The sequence below is a fragment of the Musca vetustissima genome, unplaced genomic scaffold (genome assembly GCF_032173495.1).
Source record: "Musca vetustissima isolate MV318-11 ecotype Yass unplaced genomic scaffold, APGP_CSIRO_Mvet_v1 utg15918, whole genome shotgun sequence".
Classification (NCBI taxonomy): domain Eukaryota; kingdom Metazoa; phylum Arthropoda; class Insecta; order Diptera; family Muscidae; genus Musca; species Musca vetustissima.
Window position 1 is genome coordinate 1 of NW_026879446.1, and position 13,039 is coordinate 13,039.

Sequence of the window (13,039 nt, forward strand, 5' to 3'; positions counted from 1 at the left end):
TACCCTACCCTTTAAAAATTGCGAAGAATTGGGAAATTCTCGAAACATTGCCCTCGCACAGTTTTATAGAATGGAGAAAAAACTGTTAAAGACTCCTGATATAAAAGACTCATATGACAAAGCATATTAGAATATTTAGATTTGGGTCATATAGAAAACTAACACATGAAGAAATAAATCAGACCCCAAACTACTATTTACCACACCATGCAGTCATTAAACCAGATCGGTTGACTACAAAACTCCGTGTAGTATTTAACGCCTCTAGTCCTACTTCAAATAAAAGAAGTCTCAACGATAATTTGTTTGCGGGTCCAATTCTCCAGCAAGATCTTGTTTTGCAAATATTAAAATGGAGATTCTTTAAATATGTTTACAACGCTGATGTAACTCAAATGTACCGACAGATTCTCTTAGATAGAAAACAAACTAAATTCCAAAGAATATTATTCAGAAAGTCTCCAAACGACCCTGTGGAAGATTATGAACTTTTAACCGTTACATTCGGAGTAAATTGTGCACCCTTCTTAGCCCTTCGAACTCTTTTACAACTCGCTGAAGATATAAAAGAAACATTTCCTAAAGCTGCTAAAATTATATTACAAAATCTATATGTTGATGACGTCCTAGCGGGAGGTCATTCGATAAAAGAAGCAATAGACTCACGAAAGGAACTAATTGCTGCCTTTGGATCTGCAGGGTTCCAATTAAGAAAATGGACTTCAAATGAGCCCAAAATAATTCAAGATTTGCCTACAGATCAACTTTTACCATTAAATTGGCTAGATATATCCGAAAATGCTTCTACTAAGACCCTAGGTATTAGATGGGATATATCAGGAGATTGTTTCTCTTTCACATCACCTTCGATAGAAAATAAACTCAATTTCACTAAAAGAGAAGTCTTGTCTACCATTGCAAAATTATTCGACCCGTGTGGGTGGTTAGCGCCAATAATCGTTGTAGCTAAATTAATTATGCAACAGATATGGTTAGACAAAATAAATTGGGATGACACTCTTGCTCCGATAACATCAATAAATTGGCAAAACTTTGTTAAAAATTCAAATTCAATTAATGCTATAAATATTCCAAGATGGGTAAAATACATCCCAACGAGTCAAATTGAAGTTCATGGATTCTGTGATGCATCTGAAAGCGCATACGGCGCGGCTTTGTATATTAGGGTTCAAAGCAGCAATAATGAAGTTGACACATTTCTCTTAGCCGCAAAAACCCGAGTTGCACCAATAAAAAAGATTTCTTTGCCTCGACTCGAACTTTGTGGAGCTGTACTTTTATCAAAATTGGCTTCATCTATTAAGAACAATATTCAAATCCCAAATATCGAAACTCATTATTGGACTGACTCTACAATTGTTTTAGCCTGGCTCAAAAAACCTCCGTGCCATTGGAGCACATTTGTAGGAAACAGAATTTCCGAAATTACTGAAAATGTTGGCATTGAAAGATGGCGCCATGTTGACTCCGAAGCCAATCCCGCTGATGTCGCCAGTAGAGGATGTTCTCCAAACGATTTACAAACCAATAATTTATGGTGGCACGGACCGCAGTGGTTGAGATTTCCAAAATCCAGCTGGCCATCGAATAACATACCAGAAGATACAAATCTAGAAATGAAATCAGTTAAAGTTCTTACTCTTACCACTATAACTGCAGATGCTAAGATAGAACTTATAAAAAATGACCCACTCAAAAACTTTTCTAATTTGTCAAGAGCATTTAGAGCATATGCTTATGCCATGAGGTTTTGGAGAAACACTGGGGTAAATAGAAGACACTTAAGAGTTTCATCTGATCTTACTTTTGAAGAAATGCAGCATGCTAAAAGGCTAGTTATAATGGTTACTCAAAAATATTATTTCGAAAATGAGTATAAATTACTACAGAAAAAATCAAAACTTCCTCCGAACAGTTGTCTTCTAACTCTGAACCCGTTTATTGACTCGAATGGCCTTATTAGAGCAAATGGTCGCCTTGTACAATCACCCGCTTTAACATACAATGAGAGACATCCAATTTTACTGCCTTATTTTTCCAAATTATCACAATTATTAGTTGAATTTACACATAAAATAACTCTACATGGTGGAAATCAACTCGTGACTCGAGTACTTCGCTCAGAATTCTGGATATTCAAATTAAAAATCTTAGTCAAAAAGATAATTCATCGTTGTAACACATGCACCTTATACAGAAAAACCAACCAAACTCAAATTATGGCTTCTCTTCCACCAGAAAGAACATATCTTTCACGACCCTTTCATAACACAGGGGTTGACTTTGCAGGACCCTTTAATATAAAAAGTTTCACTGGTCGAGCTTGTTTAATCACGAAAGGTTATGTGTGTGTTTTCATATGCTTCGCTACCAAAGCAATACATTTAGAACCAACAAGCGATCTTTCAACACAATCATTTTTGAGTGCATTTGCTCGATTCATTGGACGACGAGGTTGTCCCGCTTGCATATATTCAGATAATGGTACAAATTTTGTAGGTGCCTCTGAATCTCTTAAAAAAGATAAAGCTGAATTTATGATAAATCTTACAACACAAATCATCAATCAAAATGCCCATCAAAATCTAGAATGGAAATTTATTCCTCCCGGTGCTCCTCATATGGGTGGATTATGGGAGGCCGGAGTAAAATCCTTTAAGATTCATTTACGAAAAAGCATTCCAAAACTTAATTTTACCTTTGAAGAATTTAGTACAATATTAGCTCGCATAGAGGCTTGCCTCAATTCAAGACCCTTGAGTCCTGCTAGTGACGACCCAAGTGAAATAGCTCCACTAACCCCAGCTCATTTTCTCATTGGTACGCCTTTGCTAGCACCAGCCGAACCAGATATTTCCGACACAGTGATTTCTCGTGCCAATCGCTGGAAACGGCTTAAAATTATTTCACATCACTTTTGTCATAGATGGAAAAATGAATACTTAAATGAATTACATAGAAGATATAAATGGAAATATCAAAAAGACAATTTAAAGGAAGGGGATTTAGTGGTTATCAAAGATGATCGCTTAGCGCCAACTGAATGGAGATTAGGAAGAATTATAAAAACATACAAAGGGGTCGATCAAAACATAAGAGTCGTAGATATAAAAACTTCCATTGGAGTAACTAGTCGACCCATAACAAAAGTTGTCAAATTATTTTCCGACTGACTAGTCGGACCCCCTTTTATTATAAAACTTGGTACTCCCTTCTCCTCAATTACAGATATGGCTGCCTATCTACCAAACCGGGACTGGGAAGAAGAGGAACGATCCCCCAATAACAGGCGCGAGGAGCAGCAGCAGCCACCCAGAAGACGGCAACAATCCAGAAGCAGGTCTGGACAGCGAGAGAGTAGAAGAGAGCGGCCCAGTTTCTGGCAATATTCCTGTGGGCTATGTCAAGACGATCATGCCATAAATACATGCCCCAGGTTTCGTGAGCAAACTCCATACCAACGCTACGAAACGGTAGAACGAAGAGGGTACTGCCGAAACTGCCTGGCAAGGAGTCACCTAGCCCCCGATTGTTCGAGCTTGACTGGTTGTAGAAGGTGCGATTACAGACACCACACCTTACTACATGGGGCTCCGCAGTTGGAAAATTCATTACAACAAGCACCAATCGTTGTAGCACCATTTACATGGGACCTGGTGTTTGTTCCAACTGCTCTGGTGCGTGTTGTAGCCGAAAGTGTCGATTCTTGGAAGACTGTAAGGGCACTTATCTGTCAGTCGGCAACCATGTCCAAGATTGGATACGCAACGTTCCAAAGACTAGGTTTGCGATCATTCACGCACCAGAACCACCGATTTACAACATTCAAGATCATGGCCAGACAAAACAACAACACTTGGGCTTTGAAAGTCAACGCCTTGATCACCGACGAATTGCCACGCAGACCCTACTCGGACCCTTTAATAGAAGACCCTACATCATATTTTAATCAACAAGCTCTCGCTGACCCAGACCCTCGTAGCAACATCCCCATAGACATAGAATTGGGCGCCGACACATACTGTGCAATACGGCAAGATGGCTGTACTTCTGCAGGAATTGGCGATGTCCAGGCGTTCCAGACAAAACTAGGATATGTATTTTCTGGTCCTATTAGAAATATGCCATCTAATTAAAAACTATTTATTTTTATCATTCACAGATATCACGGCGGGGGAGGCATGTACATGAATGTACCCAAAATTAAAAAAAATACGGTATGCTAAAATTTTGACCCAAAGTGTATGTGCTATTTAAATAGCACATCACTGTAACATAGCGGGATGCAAAAAATGCGAAAACAAACACACACACATGCATTAATAATGCAACGTGTGTTGTTGTATTGTTTTTCTTCTTTTTTGTCTAATTCCATTCAGCACTGGAAACGTCACAGTTACAAACAGGCTAGCTGTGGCGTTGACAAAAAAGAAGAATTCATTCGAAGTTTGAAAGTTGAAAGCGATCGTTGCTACACCCCCGCCGAGTTAAAAGTGAAATCACCTAAGTGGAAAAGTTTAAAGAGAAAAAAGTTAAAATTCATAAAAATTTATACTTACCTTTGAATAATACTTACCTTTGAATATTAAATTATTCTAAACATAATATACTTACCATTGTATATACTTACCTGTGAATATTAAATTATAATTTGCTAAAGTGAAATAAAACAAAAAAATAAAAGTGTTCTGCGGTGAAGTGAAGAAAAGGCTAAGTATCTAACAGTAATATTAAATACTACGATAATTTTCAAATATTTAATTCTTTTAAAAAAAAATAGCAATTGTTCTGTTGTTTTTAAAAATTTTTAAACATACAAAACGCATTTTGAATAATAAAATAAAAATTCAAATATACTGAACACTTTTATCCCTAAGTGTTATTTCGTTGATTTTCTAGTTCTGCTGACACGACGTCATGCGCGCATTCGTTGTTCATTCGTTGCCTGTCAAACAACGACTGACTGGAAGAGCATAACAATGCGTGTGAGTAGGCAGCTACTTTAAAGTATACTGATGGGCACCTATGATGAATAGATGTTAACCAACAGACACTAGAAAAAGGCGCGTGGAATATGATGGTTATGTGTATTCAAACAAACGAGAAGAGTGGATGCGATATAAAATTGTTTGTAGATTTGAGAGTAATAAGAAAAAGGGCACGATGAGTATTCGTATTGTTAGTGCTTTTTTACTTTTCTCACTAGTGGCTGATGAATTCAACGAGAATGTGAGGGTGTATGAGTAGCCTCTGGTGACCAGTACGTTTTTGTAAAGACAACACTCGCGATATGCTCAATATTAAGAAACTGAACTACGTACCTTTGAGTTTATGATGTATTGTTTTGAAGATGATGTAGTTTTTGATGTTGATGATGAGGTGTTGTGTATAGTGAGGAATGATAATGTTTGTCTCCTTCGAAAATAAGGAAAAACGACATTAGTATCAACGTCACAATTTGTTGGTAGACGATCCGACAACGAAAATGTTAATTTTTATCCGGCTCGAACGGACCAACATGTTGGCGTGATACCGTGTCTCCTTCGAAAATAAGGAAAAACGACATTAGTATCAACGTCACAATTTGTTGGTAGACGATCCGACAACGAAAATGTTAATTTTTATCGGGCTCGAACGGACCAAAATGTTGGCGTGATACCGAGTAGCAGTGAAACCCAAAAAATAAATAAAGAAAAACGAAATAATGTTTAGTAAATATTTTCAATATTTATTGTTAACTACGATAGCGAGAGATGTTTATTCAACGAAAGCGGGAAAGCAAGTGATGTTGCGGTGGGCAAGAAAGCTACAGCAAGGCCGTGATCAACAAGTACGACCACAGCATTGGAAAACGCCTCCCTGCATCCGAACTTAGAAGAGAGCGAAACTTTCCCCTACAATCCGAACTAGGCGAACGAGGCTCCTTGAAGATATGCAGAGAACATTTCCGCATTGGGCTCCGAAGAGCTGCCAATTAAAGTGGTTCATTTTAATGCTGTAGAAAGGGAAACAATGCATCGAACATATACATTGCCGTAAGCAATGTATCGAACTTATACAGTGTGTTTTGAAAAATATAACAATATATATTCGAAAATCTATTTGTTTGAAGATTAATTTTAAACACTTGTAAGAAGAAATGCATGATTTTTGAATTAAACAATCATGTAAATCATACTCGATTTTGAAAAATTGCTGATACGTGTATTTTGAACACCTGTTTCTATATGAAGGACTTGTCAGATCGCAACAAAATTTAACATATTTTCATAACAGGCTAAGAAGTTTCCGAACTGCCCTCGTATTTGAAGATACACTTAAGCCTGTAAGTGGCCGCTTGTACGCTCCAGAGGAGGAAGAAAGTTAGAATAAGTTGTCTTTGGATTTTGTTTTCCTAAACTTTTAGGAATTCAGATTTTTTGTGAAGTACTTCAGTTTTTTCATTTACATCTCCTTAGGTCCGTTATTTCAAGAATTGTGTCATTTCCTAAGAATTGGTTTCGGAAGCTTCAAAAAGCTGGATAGTGGCACAGGAAACATTTTAACGTTTCGTGGTGTTCTCCACAGCAGTTGCTTCCTGCGTATAAAATCTTGTGTAAGAGGGCTTAAAGACCGTTATGACCTGTGAGAATTCCGGTCAGTCTGCTAATTTGTATACCATCATAGTATTTGGGGTATACTAAATTTGTAATTTCGTTTGTAAATTATCGAAATTCTTGATCCGGTGAAAATTCTAAGACGATCTAGCCATGTCCGTCTGTCTGTTGTAATCACGCTATCTTCTGAAGGAATTGAGATAGGGTGCTGAAATTTCGCGTAGGTTTGTCTGCAGGCAGGTCAAGTTCGAAGATGGGATATATCGGTCCACGTTTAGGCATAGCGCATTATTTAACCGAATTCGGTGAAATTTGGTACATTGGGTTCTTATTAGATACTAAATGTCTCTACAAAAAATTATAAATATAGGTTCACTTTTTCTGGTAGGCCCCCATATAAAGTACCTCATAATTTTTAGTATTTTGGCGGTTTTGGTCGTATTTACCCACCGAATTGGCTGTAATAGGTACCAAATCTCTCCACAAAAAAATTACGAAAATAGGTCAATTTTTTCAGATAGCCCCTATATAAGGGTACCCCCAATTTTCGGTATTTTGGGGTTATAATCCCCATTTTATACCCTCCACCGTATGTAAGGTATATTAATATTGTCATTCCGTTTGTAACTCATCGAAATATTCATTTCCGACCCTATAAAGTATATGGGCAATATTGCCAATTTTTATACCCTACACAACTATGTTGTCAGGTTATTATAGCTTTGTGCAGCCCCAAAAGTTTGTAACGCCGCGAAATAATGGTCCTAGACCCACCTTTAAGTATACCGATCGTAATATCTCGACTAGCTGAGTCAATATATAGCGGGTCAAATGGGCCCAGACTTTTGTGTGGAAAATGACAAAATTTGTATTCTATGGCATATATATTTACTCCTGAAGGACATAGACCCGAGAAATTGATAGTATATCCAAGAGGAGTGGTTTACCTTTACATTGATACCAATTGCATTGTCGTTTGCACTCGGATGTGGGAGTTACACTTAAATATTTACAGGTCCTTACGTATTCGTATATTATTTAGTAACGCATTACCACACTAGAGGGCGGAAATATATCGCGGATCGCTTTGAAATTTTCCATGAGGATCCAGGTATGGTCATGGACAACGCCTATAATTTTCGGTGATGATCAGATAATAATATTGGTATGAAGTGACCCGAAAACTTATTTTTTTTGTGTTTTTTTATGAGTCGATTTATAGGCCACTATTGAAAGCCGGACATCACAACACAACCCACGGTGAAGGTGATCTGGACAAGTAATTAGAAGAGCTGTACTGAATATTAGTAATATTTGTAGACGTCTAGTCGGTCAAGGGGGTACAAATATCGCTAAATATTGCCCAAGCTCAGAATATCGAACCATAGAAAATTAGATTTTCGTGGAAGTTGTGTAGGGTATCATATGGTCGGCCCCGTCTAACTATACTACTCCGCTCACTGGCTTTAATATTCCATTTTCAAAAAATCTGATTTTTTATTTTTGTAGTACAAAAATTATTTTCGGTGCATATATAGAGAAACATGTCCTTACTCCTAATCCGTTCGCGATCAAATTTTTGGTTGATGCGCGCAAAAGTTATAGAGGTTTTAATTTTTGGCATAAGAAAAAAACTTAAAATTACGCCGTTTATTATATTGACCAAAAGCGTTGATACATGGCGTCCTTCGTAAAATACGAATATGAGTATATTACAAAAATCGCCAAAATACTGCACAAATATGAGAAGAATAATAAAAATATGGTAGCTTGCTTTATTATTTTCATTATCAGCCTAATTCTGGATATTTGCTAGGGAGATATCTCGCATGTAAAAAATGTTCGCATTCACATTGTTGCCTTATTCGGAATGAATAGAGACGCACAAAATGCGAGAAGGTGATTCGAGTTTTCGAAAATGGTGATTGAAAAAAAGATTCGTGTTGCCATATTGTAATTTAAGTTGTAATGTGGGTTAGCATGTTGTAATTTAAGTTGCAATGTGTGTTGCCCCATTGTAATTTAATTGTGCAATATTTTTCAACATTTTAGTTATTAAAATTTGTTACTTTTTATTGTTATTTAAACTTTATAACAATACAAATGTAAAATATCAAGAATCCGCTGTATAAATGTTGTATAAGTTTGATACGTTCTAACTCAACTTCCCCAGCTCAGTCAATCACGTCTGTTGATTTACACCACGGGCATCTCCTCGGCAAGTTCCCTCAGCGGAGACCGTAGATTGCAGATGCCACCGAGCGCTGGTTGTTGCTGTTTTGCCCTCCTTGCTTGACCTTTTCTCCCATTGGAATATGTAAATGTAGTAGTAAAACGACAACCGATCCTCAGCGATCACCGCAATCCTCTGTGATTGCATGAACCACAGCGTTCACTTGTCGACCAGCCTTCATAGAGCCGGATAGAAGCCAGTCACCTAGTTGTTTTTTTTTTGTTGCTGACGGAGAAATTATTATTTTAAATCATCTCTCATCATCACATCAACAAATCACCATACTAACACCAGGTACGTAAACTCAGATTTCGTTAAAAGTGAGCTACCGCGAGTGTTAGTCTTTGTTGTTTGTTTGCCAATTTCTATCGAAATTAATTTGGCATTGTTCGGCTTCCAATTATCACTACGCGTGTGATTTCAATCGTTCGCCTATTAAAAAAAAATACAGTCCACATTTGTTTCTAAAATGCATTGCTGATCGTTGGAGAACTATTCCGTGTTGTTGCTATTTTATTTGCTCTAAATTGCTTATTTTTAATCTCACCATAGCAACACGCATCACCCGTTCTCAGTTCTTGTGCAATTTAAGTCGTTTTAGTCGACTTACAATATCACTCCTTTTTTAATACATACTTCCTCCCATACAAAATATTTGCAGTCTATCGCCTTGTACTGATCACCCTCCGTCGCGTTGATCATACAAAAGCATTCGGTGTTGTTATTACCACCTCTCGTCGTCTTATATTTGTTCATCGATTCTTCTTTAAAAATCCTTCAGTGAGAATTCGAAATAATTTTGCAATAACAACACACATTATTTCCATTCGACTCTCTGTAGTACAATTTTGCTAATCATCACAACTGCACGTATTGCTTCTTTGGTTTACTTTTTTTCCCTCACCAACCAAACATTTGTTTCTCGATTGATCATCTTTGTACTAACAACAAACATTACCTCTCCATGTATTGTTCGTTTGGATTATTTATTGCTTTTACCTCAAACGAATTCGTTTTCTTGTTATCCCCCTCCTTTGTTCTCCATGTAGAGAAATTACATTGTAATATTTGCAATAACAAGATAAAAAACTCTTCTCCTCCTATTTTTCGTTTGGTTCATTTGTTGTTGCATTATTCGCCAACCAAACGATTATTTGCTGTTGTTGTTCTAAACCATAGAGAATTTGAATTACCAAATATACAATAACTACAATCAACCTAACAGTCCACGATATCGTTGTATGATTTATTTGTTGTATAGATCCATCACCAACCAAACATACTTCTGTTGTTATTATTGTTCTAACGTTGGTCAGTTCTCACAGGAGAATTTGCCTTGTCATTTTGCAATAACAACACACGTGTATTCCACGATCCTTTTTCTAGCGTCACACTATGTCGCGAGTTCATATAAACAGCGGCCAAAAATAGAAGCCGTTATCGTAAGTTAATGAAATTTGGTACATGTGCTTATTATTGGCCTAAAGAGCAACTGACCAAAAACTGGGTAAATCGGACCAAGATTTGATATACCTCCCATACAAAGGGTCTTGAAAACTTTACTATTTTGGGCTATAAAATCTTTAATATTCAACCAAATTCAATGAAAATTGGCAATTTACATTTACTTATGCCTATAAAGCAACTGTCCAAAAACTGGGTAGATCGGTCCAAGATTTGATATACCTCCCATACAAAGGGTCTTGAAAAATCCGCTTTTTGGACCCATAAATTGTTTATATTCATCCAAATTCCACGAAAATTTTCATGACTTCGTCCAAAATACTTCAAATTTGGGCGAAGGCAGTAATAGGTGTTGTAATTTAGTTGTTGGCCCATATTTCAGGTACCTACCACCCCAAAAGTCCCTAAAAATTTAACTTAACTTTCTGTATTATAACTTTCTGTACTATAAAATCGTTATATGCAGATAAATTAAGTATAATAGTTTTATTTTTGTTATTTTTATTATAATATAAAAACTATTTGATATCCTTTAATAACTAATAAATTACTTTTTTATAATTCACAACATTTTCTAAACACACATCAGATATATATATATATATATATATATTCTTTCCCAAATGTACGATTTAGTATCATCCACATTATAATCTCGGGCCTTTACTTTATGGATGTTTAAGGATATTACAAGGTCGGTTTGTAATATAAAATACTAAATAAAATCCTTATTTAACTCGGCTTTAACAAAAGTTCGGGCGGCTACTAATTATTTGTTGGCATGACTTGTTAGCATCTTGTGAAAGTCGCTCAAAAGGTATTGTATTGCACTTTGCATATCCCATGCCATGAACTAATATTTTTCTGTATGGACTTTCCACAAAGGTAATTCAGGTGCGACCTCTAAATTTAGATTATCAGATTATGTCTCAAATGATCTGATAAATAAGTATAATCTTCAAACTGACTGAAAATGTATTTAAAAGCTATATTTTAAAACCAATTCTCCCATATCTCCGCTTCGAATAACGTTTTCACCACTTAATTGCACATTTTATGTAAAATATTGTATTATTACTATGTTCTGAATCCATTTTCTCCTTCCTATTTGACCCTCAATAACTTATTTAATTGTATACATAACATATTTGACCATTCGCTTCTAACCATTTCATGAATATGCCATATTTTTTCATAAGGTGGTCACCAAAAACGTTAAATAACTCTTAGGACCGCAGGACTCCGCAGCTAATTTTTTTTTATTCCTTAAATAACACACTTTTCACCACTCAAATAAAAAAAATTAGAGCTAACCTTTTTTAAACTTTTTTTTCAACATTCGATTACTTCGATCTCCGACTTTTTTATGTTTTCTCAAAATTTTCTTTGGCAAAACTCTTCCTACAGCAATTCAAAACAACCGTAGGAAAATGTGAGTCAAATTGGTGCAATGGAAACATTTTTCACATCATGAAAAATATATTTGAGAAACAATAAAGGCACATATAAGTTAGACACCTAATGCCCAATTGTCTCCATTTAGGATTCAAATTTAGATATATATACTTCCCAAATATCTATCTCTATATATATAAAAATTATGTGTATGTTCGTATGGGTCGGGAGAAGTGTTTCTGTTCAATTTTTTGCTCAATTAGAGATTGGGTGCTTAATCGACGTTAAGTATTCCGACACCAATTCATACATAACCTGTTTTCGTGAATAGCGCGTGGGAGTCAAACGAAAAAAAGATTATGAAAATTATGTAAACAATGTACAGCAACTCATCAATTAAGAACGACAGGACCGATTTCTTTCTGTTATCTGTAACTGAAGTAGGAAGGTTTTTATTAAATAAAATTTTGAGAAAAATACGCGAAAATCTTGAAAACATATTTTGAAAGAACGGCTGGATCGATATGCCTACCATTATGTGGGACATATACCTAAAGTACTATACCGACAATTTACAGAGAAGTTTCTTACCTTACATGAAATACTGAATTAAAGGCAATTTATAGGGTATTTGTTACTACTTTCAAAGTACCTAAAATCAGACTATGCAAAATATGGACCAAAGATAAGGAGGCTTGAAAACGAACAATAATGGTGAGACAATTTTTCTATGTTCTAAAACCAACACATGGCATATAATCACACGATATCTGAATCATTGGCTGAAACTTGAACGTATTCTAAATAGGAATCGAAACCAGCTATACATTTAAAATGTTCAAAAATCGCTACAAATGATTACAAATACCTCAACAATTTAGCTTGCTATGGAAGATCCATATTTTGCATAAACTGATTTTAGATACTTTGAAAGTAGTAACAAATACCCTATAAATTGCGGTATTTCATGTAGGGTAAGAAACTTCTCTGTAAATTGTGTTTTTTTTTAAGATTTTTGAGTATTCTCAAAATTTTCATTCATAAAACCTTCCACCTCAATTTCAGATAACTCAAAGAAAATTTTAGTCAAATCGGTCCCGCCGTTCTCAAATTGATGAGCTACTATACGTTTCTTACATAATAATTTATAAGTAGATTTAAATTAATTTTACTTCAATTGGATAAGTTATAATCACTCCCACGCGCTATTCACGAAATCAGGTTATGTATGAATTGGTGTCGGAATACTTAACGTCGATAAGCACCCAATCTCTAATCGGGCAAAATGCAACGAAAAACAGAAACACTCCTCACGCTCCAGAGGTCATAT